The sequence below is a fragment of the Mobula birostris genome, chromosome 13, assembly GCF_030028105.1.
Source record: "Mobula birostris isolate sMobBir1 chromosome 13, sMobBir1.hap1, whole genome shotgun sequence".
NCBI lineage: Eukaryota > Metazoa > Chordata > Chondrichthyes > Myliobatiformes > Myliobatidae > Mobula > Mobula birostris.
This window is the reverse complement of record NC_092382.1, coordinates 25,912,053-25,926,532: the sequence shown is the minus strand read 5'-3', so window position 1 is coordinate 25,926,532 and position 14,480 is coordinate 25,912,053.

Below are 14,480 nucleotides of genomic sequence, written 5' to 3'. Positions count from 1 at the left end.
AGCGTTTGGTGTAGGGGGCGGGGCAGCTTCAACGACCTCAAAAACTTATTCAAAAATATCCGCGAATATACTTGGCGAATTTAGGAGTGAATAATACAACTTCTGATATTTACTTCGGATCTTTGTCTAATCAACCCGTGGACTGTTATGAATCAGTGACCAAGGAGTCACAGAGTCACAGAGTTAAAGTGTCAGGGGAAAGTATAGCACAGAAACAGGCCCTTCGGCCGAGCTATTTAAACTGCCTGCTCCCATCGACCTGCACCGGGGCGGTATCTACCACACCCCCACCTTCTAAACTATCTCCTAAACGTTGAAATCCAGTTCGCATGCGCCACTGGTGCTGGTAGCTCGTTCCACGTTCTCACGACCCACCGAGTGAAGAAGTTTCACCTCATGTCCCTCTCTATTTCTTCAGCTTTCACCCTTCACCCATCACCTCCGGTTGTGTTCCTACCGACATTATTGGAAAACCCTGCCTGCATTTACCCTGTCTATACCCCGCATAACGTTGTATACCACTATGAAATCTCCTCTCAATCTTCTATATTCTAAAGAACCAGTTTTAATCCATTAAATCTTTCCTCATATCTCAGGTTTTCCAGACCTGGCCAAATCTTTGTAAACTTCCTCTGCCCTCTTTCAACCTTACGTACAGTTTCCGTGTGAGTAGCTGGCCAAAGCTGCGCTCAACCCTTCAAGACTCCAACAGTGTCTTGTATAACTTCAGCTTAACATCCCATCTCGCTGTGGTCAGCACTTCGGCCTACGTGCCAGCAGCTTGCTTTACGACCCCATTAATCCGTGACGCCATTTTGCCACCGGTTCCACATTCCGCTGCAAGCCGTTGTAGTATTCCTTGCTGTCGAACGCACTTCTAAATTTGGCGTCATCGGTAAATGTCCTGATGCATTTAACCACATTATGGTTCAGATCGTTGATATCGATGAAAACAGCAGAGGACGATCCCTGATTTATCCCCCTAATTTGCCTCAAGGCAGCAAACAACTCCTTTGTAATTTGTATTGTCCTTGGAGTTGGTGCCGTTTTGCCTTACCTCTATAGACTCTCTCGGCGTCTCCCAAGTAAATACAGATGCACATTAAATGCATCTTTTTGGCTGCACACGCCGTTTACCATTCTGATCTCCCAGAAGACCAGATCAGTCTCCTGCAGTCCCTTAGCTCTTAACATTTCTGCAGCACCCTTGAGGAATCTTCTTCACCTTCTCTGCTAAGGCGACATCATCCCTTCTTTTGATCCTTCTGCTTTCTGTTGTAAGTGTTCTCTTGCATTTCATACGGTCCTTACGCACCACGTTGCACGAAGGGTTTCCTGCGGTTCTCCATCTCCGGCACCCTCTCTGGCACCCTGCCCCACGTCAACACACCGGAGTCTCCTGCGCCCTCTGCTGGTGACTAAAACGTGCCCGACGGTTAATCCATTCGTCAGGAGAACCAACAGGAATGGGATTACCGAGGTGAGGATGCAATTAAATAAATTCATTGGCATCGTGAAAGATAACGACAACTAATATACAGATGACAAACAAATAAATGGAGTAAACATCATTGTATAATACTGCGAAAAACGAAAATGCCAGTAAATGTTCCTTAACCAGTTGATCACTGTCACTGTCCCCAGATTCATAGCCGTGATTTCGTGGTGCAATATTTTATTTTAGATTTTTTTGGCAACAAATGGCCACAGATCCATCAAAGGTGATGGAGACCATATACCAGACCCAACGAAAAGGAACAGCGTGGATGTTAAACATCGGTGTGCACTCAGACCTGAAGAAAATTTCGATTGGCACGTAAGTATTCGGAATCCTGCTCAATATCTGGTCCAGGACAACGATCAGCAGATCTGCCGCTTCCAATGCAACCAGTTAGCGAGTGAGAACTCCGGAGAGAATTCAATAAAAGGGTCTTGGGGTTGTGCAGGATTCCCTAAAGTGTAACCTCCAAGGTAGGGGAGCCTTGGACAAGAGGGCACGACTTCAGCATTGAAGGAAGTCCATTTAGAACAGAGATGCAGAGACGTTACTGTCGTCAGACTGGAAAATCTGTGGAATTTGTTGCCAAGTGGTTGGGTGTGATTAGTCAAGTCATCAAGGGCTAGGGGAGAAGGCAGATGAGTGAGGATCACCGTATGAACTGGATCAGCCCATGATTGCATGGCGGGACAGATTCGATGTGCCGCATGGCCTTCTTCTGCTCCTATATGTTATGGTCTTATGGTCATATGGATCCACAGTTAAATCAGCGCAAGATTAAAACCGTCACGAGGTCATTGCGAAGAGCATAAAAAAAAACTTTGTGGTTACACATCAGGAAACGTTTTCCTTTAATTTCATGAGGCGCAATGTATAAGAACAGAGATATGTTATTACAAATGCGCTTGGCTCGCTTCAGCTTCGATTGAAACGCTCGTCGCAGCTTTCGACAACGCATAAATGTGCTGAAGAGTCTCAACAGCCTGTTCCTGAATGGAAAGTTTCATAATAGGGACACATAGAAAGATTCAATATCACACGTATCCGGATGTATCATGGCTTGGTACGGCATCTGAACACAGAAAACTGGAGAATTGTGGAACCATATCAGCTCGGTAAAGCAGCCACCATAATGAAAGGCCGATCACGCCATTAATTCTCTTTCCCCTACCATTCTGACCGCCGCCATCCTTCGGACCGATGATACAAAAGCCTGAAAGCCCCTGGCACCAGGTTCAGTAAAAAAAAAATCTGTCATTTCTGATAAGACAACTAAATGGTTCCATAGGCCAATCAGATTAAATCTTTGCCACACAATCTCCCTCGTTATGATCTTGCACCTATTTGTTTACATGCACATTACCTGCTCTGTAAATGTTACAATTTATTATTGTAATTTATTACTGCGTCCGGTACTCCCGATGTGGCCTTTTGTATATTGGCGAGACCCGACGCAGACTGGGAGACCGCTTTGCTGAACACCTACGCTCTGTCCGCCAGAGAAAGCAGGATCTCCCAGTGGCCACACATTTTAATTCCACATCCCATTCCCATTCTGACATGTCTATCCACGGCCTCCTCTACTGTAAAGATGAAGCCACACTCAGGTTGGAGGAACAACACCTTATATTCCGTCTGGGTAGCCTCCAACCTGATGGCATGAACATCGACTTCTCTAACTTCCGCTAAGGCCCCACCTCCCCCTTGTACCCCATCTGTTACTTATTTTTTATGCACGCATTCTTTCTTTCACTCTCCTTTTTCTCCCTCTGTCCCTCTGAGTATATTTCTTGCCCATCCTCTGGGTCCCGCCCCCCTTGTCTTTCTTCCCGGACCTCCTGTCCCATGATCCTCTCGTATCCCCTTTTGCCTATCACCTGTCCAGCTCTTGGCTCTATCCCTCCCCCTCCTATCATTTTGGATCTCCCCCTCCCCCTCCAACTTTCAAATCCCTTACTCACTCTTCTTTCAGTTAGTCCTGACGAAGGGTCTCGGCCTGAAACGTCGACTGCATCTCTTCCTACAGATGCTGCCTGGCCTGTTGCGTTCACCAGACACTTTGATGTGTGTTGCTTGAATTTCCAGCAGCTGCAGAATTCCTGTTGTTTATTGTTATTTATTGATCTTATTTTAACCAATAACCGAAAAGATTCGTCTGTTATTAACCGACTCCGCATTGGATTAAACCTGATAACGGTCACGCTTGAAATTCAGCTTATGCAAGGCACGGGAGTGAGGCCGTGGGAACTATAGCTGGAAAAGATAGATAATGGTGAAACAACTGTCAAAACACCTCTTCCTTTACCCATCTGCAGGCCTTTGAAATAGTCGTGCCGGGTGCGACACTCTGTCACATGCAAATCTCGCGATTTATCGGTCCTCGGAGTCCCCTTCTGGCCAAGTGGAGGCAAAACATGCGAGAGCAACTGCACCCTGCATTCTGGATTGGCATTCTCATCTCCGCAACACGAACATCGAATTTGCAAACTTCCGTCCAAACTGGGATTGCAAGGTGCTTCTGGAATTCTTAATAGTCACTGCGATAACCGGGACAAGAGCTTATTTCCGGTTTTCATCTATGAACCAGTTAGCAGTGAATAACTCAGATAAAGATCACTGTTGATTAGGCAATTTCGTAAGTGGTGCGGGAAAAGTGCTCGGTGGGGCATCAAGTACAAACACCGCAGAACTTCCATTAAATGTCAGAATCAGAATCCGGTTAATTTGCACCGGCATGTGCCCTGCAATCTGTTACCTTAGCAGCAGCAGTTCAATAATAGAGAGAGAAAAAAAATATACACAGCAGTTCAATAATACAGAAGAAGAAGTAAAATAAAAATCAATAAGTAAATTAATCACAGTATATGGGTATTGAATAGATTAATAAAGTACAAAAACAGATATTTAAGAAGTGAGGCAGTTTCATGGGTTTAATGTCCATTGAGGAATCGGACGGCAGAGGGGGAGACGTGTCCGCAATAGTGACTCATTGAAACGGGCGGGAGCAAAGGATTCTGGGAATGCCTAGGGTGGAGCACCGCGGGAGGAGTGTGGGACTGACGTCACAGAAGGAGAGTCAGGGGCGGAGCGTGCAGCGGCTACGTATTACCCAGACATGTGTTTTTTATTTTGAGCAATGGAGAGCATGTCGGTAGGGTTAGTATTTTGCTCTGGATGTCGGATGCAGGAATCCTGGGAATCTTCCAGTCCCCCAGAAGGCCACTTCTGCGCCAGGTGCACCGAGATGCAGCTCCTGAGAGGCAATGTTAGGGATGATGACCTACAGCTTATTAGAGAGAGCAAACAGGAGATAGAGAGGAGCAACAGGGAATTAGTCACCCCGAGGCTGCGGGAGTTAGATAAATGAGTGACGGTTAGGGGAGCGAGGGAAAGAGCTCAGATAGTCGAGAGAACCCCTGTGGCCATTCTCCTCAGTAATCATTATCTCGTTTTTGGATGCGGTTCCGGGGAATGACTGACAGAGCACGATCACAGCGATCGGGTCTGTGTTACTGAGCGCGGTTCCGTGGTGCAGAAGGGAAAGAGGAAGATGAGGAATGCGGTAGTCATAGTGAGGGGAACAGACAGGAGTTTCTGTCAGCCTGATAGAGACACCCGCATGGTGACTCCCAGGTGCCAGGGTACGGGATGTCTCGGATCGCGTGCAGAGTATTCAGAAGGGAGGGGGAAACTGCCAGAAGTCTTGGTATACGTTGATACCAATGACAGAGGTAGAAAAAGGGAGGAGGTCCTGAAGAGGGAATTCAGAAGTTGGTTAGGAAGCTGAAAAGCAGGAGCTGCACGTTAGTAAACTCGAGATTGCTGCCTGTGACTGGTGCTAACGAGCGCAAGAATAGCAGATCAGGCATATTAATGAGTAGCTGAGACTGATGTAGGGAGCAGGGCTTCGGGTTCCTGGACCACCGGGCCATCTTCTGCGGGAGGTACAACCTGTACGAAAAGGAAAAATTACAGCTGAACCCAAAGGGGTTCAACACCCCAGCCGGCACATTTAATATAGCTGCGTTGGAACTAATTTGGCAGGTGGATGGGAACCGGAGTGATCGGCCTTAGGAAGGGGAAAACAGAAATAAATCACAGATAGCGTGCAACAGAGATGATAGAAAGGAAAGACAGCAGATGAGACATAATCACAGCCAGTGGGATGAGTTACAGGGCAACAGAAGTGTGGTGCAGTTGAAACAGAAAGCAACAAATACTGGACTGAAAGTGTTGCAGTTGAATACACTCAGCATAAGAAATAAAACGGACGATACTTAAATTCAACTGCAGATTGTCAAGTACGTCGCTGTGGCCACCTCTGAAACTTGGCTAAAGGATGCCTGCCATTGGGAGATGAAAGTCCAAGGATATACGGTGTATCGGAAAGATAGGTCAGTAGGTAGAATGGGTGGTGTGGCTCTGTGTATAGGGAAGGATGACACAGGAGCAGAAGGTTTAGAATCTCTATGGGTTGAGTTAAGAAATGGCAACGCTAAAGAAACCCGAATTGCAGTTCCATACATCCTCCAAACAGCAGCCCGGATGTGGATTACAAATTACAGCAGGAGATAGAACAGACGTGTCAAGAGGGCAATATCATGATAATCGTTGGGGATTTTAACATGAAAGTGGATTGGGAAAACCAGGCCATTTCTGGATCTCAGGAGAGAGAAATTAAAGAATGTCTAAGAGATGGATTTTTAGAATAGCTTGTTGTTGAACCCAATACGGGGTCGGCAGTTCTGGATTGGGTGTCGTGCAATGATCAGGAGGTGATAAAAGAGCTGAAGGTTAAGGAACCATAAAGGAACAGTGGTCACAATATGATCGAGTTCAGTTTGAAATTTGAGAAGCAGAAAGTAAATGTCAATGTGTCGGTATTTCAGTGGAATAAAGGAAATTTCAATGGCATGGGAGGGGAACTGGCCGAGGTTGACCGGAAAGGGACACTAACAGGAAGGACAGCACAGCAGCAATGCCTGGAGTTTCTGCGAAAAAAATGAGGGAAGTGCAAGTCAGATATATTCGAAACAAGAAGTCGACTTCGAATGGAAGAAGGACACTACCGTTGCTGACAAGTGAATTCAGAGATAAAACAAAAACAAAAGAGAGGGCATACAAGGACGCCAAATCTAGTGGAAAATAGATGATTGGGAAGCTTTTAAAAACTTGCAGAGGGAAACTAAGAAGGTCATTAGGAAGGAAAAGGTGAATTACGAAAGGAAGCTGGCGACTAATATCAAAAGATGATACTATAACCATTTTAACTATATAATGAGGAAAAGAGAATTGAGGGTAGATAGAGGACTAATAGAAAATGATGCTGGACATATTTGTAATGAGAGACGCAGAGACGGCAGAGGAACTGAATGGGAAGTTTGCATCAGTCTTCACAGTGGAAGACATCTGCAGTGTACCGGACATTCAAGAGTATCAGGGAAGTGAAGTAGGTGCAGTGAAAATTACGACTCAGAAGGTGCTCAGGAAGCTTAATGGTCTGAGGGTAGATAATTCTCCTGGACCTGATGGACTGCACCCTCTGGTTCTGAAGGAAATAGCTGGAGAGATTGCGGAGGCATTAACAATGATCTTTCAAAAAGCGGATAACTGGAAAGTTGCAAATGTTGCTCCGCTATTTCCGACGGGTGGGAGGCAGCAGAACTGAAACTATAGACCTGTTAGCCTGACATCAGTGGTTGGGAAGTTGTTAGAATCGATTGTTAGGGATCAGATTATGGAATACCTGGGAGCACATGACAAGACAGGCCAAAGCTAGCATGGTTTCCTGAATGGAAAATCCTTCCCGACTAACCTACCTCAATTCCTTGAGGAAATTACAAGTAGGGCAAACAAAGGAGATGCAGTAGATGTGGAGTACTTGGATTCTCACAAGGTGCCGCACATGAGGCTGCTTAGCAAGATAAGAGCTCATGGAATTACAGAGGAGTTTGTAACATGGGTAGAGCATTGGGTGGTTGACAGAAAACCGAGAGTGGGAATAAAGGGATCCTATTCTGGCTGGCTGCCGGTAACCAGTGGAGTTCCACAGGGGTCGGCGTTGGGACCGTTACTTTTTATTATGTATGTCAATGATTTGGACTACGTTATTAATGGATCTGTGGCTAAATTTGCCGATGATACAAAGATAGGTGGAGGTGCGTGCAATGCTGAGGAAACAGAGAGACTGCAGAGAGACTGAAATAGTTTAGGGGAATGGGCAAAGAAGTGGCAAATGAAATACAATGTTGGAAAATGTATGGTCAAGCACTTTGGGGGAAGAAATAAACGGTCAAACTATTATTTAGATGGGGTAAGAATTCAAAATGCAGAGACGCAAAGAGACTTGGGTGTCCTTGTGCAAGAAACACTAAAGGTTCACCTCCAGGTTTAGTCTGTTGTGAAGAAGGCGAATGAAATGTATGAGGAAATTCTGGCAGCTCTTGCGCTGTATTCCCTGGAGTTCAGGAGAATGAGGGCATTCTCAGAGAAACATTCCAAATCTTAAAAGGTCTGAACAGATTATATGTGGCAAAGTTATATTTCATGGTAGGGGATTCTAGGACCAGAGGGCACAACTTCAGGATTGAAGGACGTCCATTTAGAACAGAGATGCGGAGAAATTACTTTAGTCAGTGGGTGGTATATCTGTGGAATTTGTTGCCACGAGCGGCTGTGGAGTCCAAGTCATTGGGTATATTTAAAGCAGAGATAGATAGGTTCTTGATTAACCAGGGCATCAGTGGATATGGGGAGAAGGCAGAGGAGTGACGATGTCTGGAAGAATTGAATCTGCTGATGATTGAATGGCGGAGCAGACTCGATGGTTGAATGGCCTACTACTGCTCCTATATCTTATGGTCTTATGACTTTCTACCTCACTGTTAACAATGCTACCAATTCAGTGCTTCTGCAAAACAATTGTCATTGTTGATACAAATATAATGAATGCAGATACTCTGTCAGTTTAAGCAGTTGCACCAATTGAATTATTTGCTTCATATCGGTGCAAACTTTGAGTGTAGCTGGTTTACCACGTGACGGACTGCAATCAATTTTATGCTCACACAAAATGCTGGAGGAATTCACCTGGTCAGGTAGAATGGATCGAAATGAAAAAAACAGTTGACTTTTTGGGCTGCAACCCAGTTTCGGGATGGAGTGAAACGGCGAAAGATGCCAAAATACGAAGTTGGGAGGAGCTGGAAAGAGCACAAGCTGGAAGGGAGTAGGTGAAACCACATCTGTAGGATGGGAGGGCGAAATGTGGCTTGGGTGATAACGGGAACAAAAACAAAGAGCTAGAGAAGAGGGAATCTCATAGGAGAGAGTGGATCATGGGAGAGAGAGAAGCAGGAGAGGACCGGAGAGACGTGACTGGCAGGTGAGGAGAAGAGTAGGAGGCCAGAGTGGTGAAATGAAGAAGCGGGACAGGGGAGAGGGTAAACACCGGAAGTTTCAGATATCTGTGCTCATGTCATAAGATTGGAGGTTCCATAGTGAGAATACGTTTGCAGGTTACTCCTCCAACCTGAGAGTGGGCTCATGTGGCAGAAAAGGGGGCAATGGGGCGACATTTCGGACTGGGAATGGGGATTATAATTGAAATGGTTGGCCAGTGAGAAATTCTGTTTTTTGATGTTGGAGCTAAGGTGCTCGACGAACCGTTAATTAATTTGAAGATGGCGTCCCTGCATGAAACGTCGACACTTTATTCATCTCCATAGATGCTGCCTTATCTATTGAGTTCTTCCAACTTTCTGAATGTGTTGTGATTATTGTGAATAACGGATTGCGTGCGTTCCCTACCTCGTAAGCCTGGATGCGATATCAGCTTATGGCTGTTCACTATATTACAGGAACGTACAACAACTTTTTTTTATATATTTCTATTGAAAGATCTGTAACAGAGACAATTTCCAGAGTGAAACAGAGCAGCCCCGTAACAATACCGAATTGGTCTATGATGACAAAGTCTGTGGAGACTGGGAGTGGACAAGATCAACAATAAGAATCATGAAACGGAGAGGTGAGCCTGAGAGTGTTTCTCAACAACATTTACTGACTTCCCGAATCGTCGTTTCTTCATCTGTGAGATTTTGCAATTTCGTGTGAAGCTCTCCATACCTCATCACGTTTGGGATTTTACTTGAATGATATAATGCTTATTTTCACCCCACTGTTGGAAGACACGTCAGCCTTGTGCAGTATTGAATATTCAGTGTGCCGGAGCGAGTATAAATGAATGAGCGTGGAGATTCATCAGCTCAGAGTTTCTTCAGCGAGATCGCGGGCAGCTGGAAGACAGGCTGCACGCGATCACACAGAATGCTTGAAACGCTTTACCGCGTGAGAAAGATATATTACTTGATTGTTGCCGTTATCGGTGTCCCTGGTAAGAACAGACGCGAACTAACATTTACTGTTCAATGTGCGCGGGTTTTGGACTCGTTCAGTTACCGACAGCGGTGAGATGCCGGTGTATCAGTGAGTGCGGTGCAGACATTGTGACAAAACTCTTGTGACCGGTCAGAAGTTCCCTTGCAGTTTAATCAGTAGATTCGGCTGGAAAAAAAATGAAAAAGATGTAGAGTGGAAGATCGGGGAGATGGATATATATTGTGGATCCATGGCAAGCTGTTTTGATTTATCAATACAAAGTAAACTCCGATAATCCTGCGCGCTCGGCACGTTTAAGGGCTACTTGGTGTTTTTTCCCCCGCATTAATAGTTCAAGATGCTTTAATTTCAAATTTAAGGGAATTGTTAGGAAAAAAATACTGCGAGATTGAAGGGAACGCGGTAAGCGAAACCCCGGTGAGATTCACTTGTGTGTTCGATCTCAGACCATCGGGAGTTTCAAAAATTCAAATAAGCTTCGGTGTGCGTTTCAGTTTACAAGGTTTGTTTCCACGCCATATTATCCGTGAAGAGGGGGTTAGCCAACCCAGCGATGTCCGTTAGTTGCCTGACGGTGAAGACTACATGGGATACTCCTCTCCGGAACAATAAAGATCGATCCATTTAGAATAATACTTCTGTAATTTGGAGCAGGTCAGGAAGAATGTGCAAAGCAAAAAAAAAAAAAAAAAAAAAATGGGAACTTCCAGATCCGATCTCATCACATAGTGTGAAGGAACCGCGGCCAAGGGCAGTTGCAGAATTTAAAAGCAGCGAGCCCAGCTGAGCCCGTGTGGCCGGCTGACAAACGGGAAGTCGAGGAGGAGATGAAAGCTTGCGAACAGAGGAAGTAAATCTGCCTGGAATTTGAACATTGTAAATGGACAAAGTCCGAGGCAGCGGGGCTGGGCGACATGCGAAGAGAGCCGGAAGATAGGTGATGGGATGGCGGGAATCACAATCGCCGTGAAAGTTGCCGAGGTATTCAAACTTTACACATCGGCCGAAAAGTGCCCTTTGCTATCAGTTGACAATGCCTCCTTCCCAAATCCCGCTTCTCTTTCGGCACCGAGGGCCGTAACCTTTCTCCCTGCTTGCGCGCCTTTGAGGCGTCTGCGAAACCCGATTTACACCTTCTGAACCTCCAGTAATGAGCGGCCGCAAAGTTTGATTGTCCTCTCTTTACAGCTTATCTCGGCACAGAGACCCACAGAGCGATGAGACAGTAATGCATTCAATCTTTCTGCTTTCCTCCCCCGCCCCGCAACCAGTGAATTTACTGGCGATTGTGATCCTGTCCCGGGGAAAGTGCGGCCTCTCCACCTGCACCACTCGCTACCTGGCGGCCATGGCAACGGCGGATCTACTGACCATCGTGTTTGCGGTGATATTGTGGCGGGTCAGTTATTATTACTTCCCTGGGACTTTCCTGGACATCACCCCCGTGTGCAGTGTGATCGCTGTCCTGGGAGAGGCAGCCATAGACTGTTCTGTCTGGTTCACCGTCAGCTTCACGTTTGATCGGTTTGTCGCCATCTGCTGTCAGAAACGGAGAACAAAGTATTGCACCGGGAAAACTGCGTCTGTGGTTCTGATAACAACCGGCGTTCTGTTCTGTTTGAATAATGTTCCCTATTTCTTCGTATTGCAGCCTGTGACAGTGATTGACAATACACCCTGGGACTGCGTTCCAAACCCGAGCTACTACACGGATCCCGGGTGGCTGGGATATGACTGTTTCACTACCGCTCTAAATCCATTACTCCCGTTCGTGTTAATACTACTGCTCAACGCTCTGACAGTCAGACACATTTTGGTGACTAGTCGCGTCCGTAAGGGACTGAGGGGTCAGAACAAGGCGGAGAACCGCAGTGACCCGGAGATGAAGAGCAGGAGGAGGTCTGTGATCTTACTTCTCACCATCTCCGGAAGCTTCATCACTCTGTGGTCAGTAAACGTTTCTGAAGTCCTTTCCGGATTGGGTAAAAGTAATTACCATGATTCAAGATACATTTTCCAACACACCGGATACATGCTGATGATATTAAGTTGCTGCACAAACACTTTAATTTATGGGGTGACTCAGTCCAAGTTCAGAGAGCAGTTCATCAGCGCAGCGAAATATCCGCTCATGTCAATTATTCAACTAATTAATAAACACAATATCTAAGCTCTTCTCAGAGGGGGTTGTGGTGATTTCCATCTTAACACTGCAGAACTGACACCGGAGAACATGGCAGCGTGGAGAATAAAACTGGTTTAGAACCCGAGAAAGGCACAAGACGGGAAAATACACATTCACCCCTTCAGCCCGCGACATCCGCCTCCTATCAATTATTGAACTCACCCTATCTTTTATGTTTATTCACCCACCATATTCCGGCTCCTGTCACCGCCACACCCCTTTCGGTAATGATAAAGCGGGAGAGGATCCGGGGACAATCAAGTCCTAATCGGCAAAATTGCATCTCATTTGTAACGTTAGTCTTTTGCATCAGAATGAAATGGAAAAGAAAGTCAACAGTCTGCAAGAATTTACAGTAAACCTCGCACTTGTCCTTCATGTTAGATACACCTGTCATGGGGAAATGATTAACACCGCAGAGCTCCGCGATTTGCTTCATAATTGTGCAGATTTCCATGGAGTAAGCAAATGTTTACTCTGCCGCAAGGAGAAGAAAATGTCACCTCGCTTCCTGACTTTTTTTCATAAATTTCCATCCGTACAAACTGCATGTTGAATCTCCCCTGTATTCTACGCAGTACAGTCGCATGTCTAACTTTAATTTTAGCTTTTCTCAGTTAAAATTCGTAGAATGTGAGGTATGGACACAGACAAAAAATTCATTTCTCAATTGTGATGAATTTTCGGCCTATTCTAGCGGTGTTTATTATTGTTCTGCAGCTCTGATTGTCTCATGTTTCAGTGTACTGATTTTGGGATGATACCTGTCGTATATATTACAACTGGGACAATTGTTCATGTATGGCAGACTTTCATTTTCCTGTTTCAATTCGGCATATTTCAGGTGTTTTTCACTGACTGATTCCTGTGTGTTGTAAGTGTCGGAATGGCTCTACCGATCTGGTAAATTGTCTTTGCATGTTTATCCTGTGATGTTATATCCGGACAGGGATCATGTATTGCCCTATCTCTAGTAATGGATCGGTCGTAATATAATTGTCAGACTCCGACTGAAAAACTGGATTAGGCGTATATTTATAGTGATCTGTCATGAGTTTACATCTTCAAGCGAGATCCTGGTGAATGATGCTTGCCACTAGATGGCGCCTGTGTAAGCGAACAGATTGAAGCAAATTGTTGCTGCATCCTGCAATGTGTTGGATAGTTTCAAACAGCATATTTTGCTTTACAGCCCGAGAGAGGCACAACACGGGAAAATACATTTCATCTTTAATTTGTTAGTTTTTTTTAGTGTGCTTTTCTGTTATTTTTGTGTCAGCCACCTGGTCCTATATTGCCACAAGGAACCACTCATATTCTTGGAAGAGATCTCCACATTTTATCCTGGCGTCGGACGCTTCAGTGCTCCGGGTAGAAACCCGTTGCGTTTGTCAGCTGGAATCTGTCGCCCTCCGAGAAAAACTATCCCACGCACGTTTAAATTTCTGGCGTTGAAATGGGCGGTGGTGGATAAGCTGAGTGACTACCTCTACGGGGCCAAGTCTGAGGTAAGGACGGACAACAGCCTCTAACTTATATCCTGACCTCGGCGAAATTAGATGCCACAGTTCGTTGGCGGCGTTGTCTGCCTCTGATTTCAGCCTGAAGTACCGGCCGGGAAGCAGGGACATTGATGCTGATGCTTTGTCCCGACGGGCGTATGAGGGACTGGTCGGGGACAAGGAGTGGGAGAGTGTTCCTGCCCCGGGGGTGGCAGTCACATATGTTCACATGAAATGTTTCGATTGGTGTCGTTCAGCACAGACAAGGTGGGACAAAAGGCAGTTTCCTGTCTGTACTCTTCTATGTTCAGTGGTACTGACGAATTAAGTTAATATATACCTTCATCTTTGTTTATAATGAAGTTTTAAATATTCGAGCAGAAAAAAATGAATTATGTTACATTCATGGAAATATATTAAAGTTCGCACATGGTGCGAAGTATTATCTCGTCAGGTGTGGGAATAGAATCTCTTTGGAGTAGCGGTGGCGGAGACGCACCTGCAGAATTGGGTGAGTCTAAGACCAGAGAATGCAGGCTCGGGATAGAGGAGCGTCCTTTTAGAAAGGAGATGAGGAGAAAATTCCTTAGGTAGAGAGTCTTTTAGTATATTTAAGGTTGAGGCTGATCGATTCCCGATTGATCCGGGCATGAACGGATACAGGGAGAAGGCAGAAAAATTGGGCTGAGAGGAAAACTTCGTCATCCACGATGAAATGGCGAAGCAACCCGATGCGCCAAAGAGACTAATTCTGAAGCAGGCGGATGTAGGTGAAACATAAACAGCAGGTTAATAAACAGGATATGTTACAATAAATGCTATAGTTATAGTAAGACAAATTCTAATTCCTTGACCGGGAATCGAACCCGGGTGCCAGCAGAGAGAACGCCGAATC